The following is a 1,037-nucleotide window of genomic DNA, read 5'->3' as shown; positions in this document are numbered from 1 at the left end:
GAGTGTGTGTGTGTGTGTGTGTGTGTGTGTGTGTGTGTGTGTCTGTGCGTGCGTGCGCGTGTGTGTGTTTGTTGGCTTGTACGTGTTTGAGTGTGTCTGTGTATGTATTTAAGACAACCACATCTCTCCTTGTTAATGGGTGGCCGACATTTAGAAAACCGACTAGCTATCTATCACACCTGTACGTGTAAGCAATAATTCTTTCAATAACAACTACCATTTTATCTTGTGACCATTCACACTTCCTTGTTGGGAGCTGTTTGTAAGTTTGTGGTTCACACGATCAGTTTTTGGCCAACTTTTTATAGCCTGCTCCCGTTTTTTACCACGTTTATAAGACTGGCATAATATATTATCGTGCTGAACAAAGACATAATGTATTTTTCGAACAGGGTATTAGATGATACAGTGCTTCCTCAGAATAACAAAGTTTTGTCTGACATTTTTGGCCATTTTAGGTTACTAAAATCATGAGGTCAAAAGCTAAATGTTCTGTATTCTAAATGAATGTTGAAATGTTATTCGGAGCCGTTATCAAGATATTCAAATAATTCGAAAGAGCTTGACATACTGTGGGACTCGAACATTATGACGTCAAATTTCTCAAAAGTAGTTACTGAGCAGACAGAACGGTCTAATTCTAGAGTAGCGAGTGTCATTAACTGTATGAGTCCCATGGCCCGTCAACATTACCAGATCAATCACTTAGTGGGCAATATCGTCCATGATGGCAAGCACTAATTTAACTACCCTATAACTTAAAAAACAAAAACAACAACCAAAAACAAAAATTCTTTTTCGACTCTGTCCCCTGTCCCAAGGTCATTTGTTTGCGAACCCCCTCCCCCCCCTCCCAACAAAACAAGCCGTACAAAGAACCAACATGAAAATAGCCTACTAGTGTCCAGTGCGCTCATAATTATGACTTGCCCTTTTGCGTTTGTGAGCACTTTAAAACTTTCACCAAACTTGAAACACACACATATTTATACTCATACACACTCACACAAAAACATGCGCACATACACACACACACA

The sequence above is a fragment of the Aplysia californica genome, unplaced genomic scaffold (genome assembly GCF_000002075.1).
Source record: "Aplysia californica isolate F4 #8 unplaced genomic scaffold, AplCal3.0 scaffold00594, whole genome shotgun sequence".
Classification (NCBI taxonomy): Eukaryota; Metazoa; Mollusca; class Gastropoda; order Aplysiida; family Aplysiidae; genus Aplysia; species Aplysia californica.
This window is presented reverse-complemented; position numbering follows the sequence as displayed.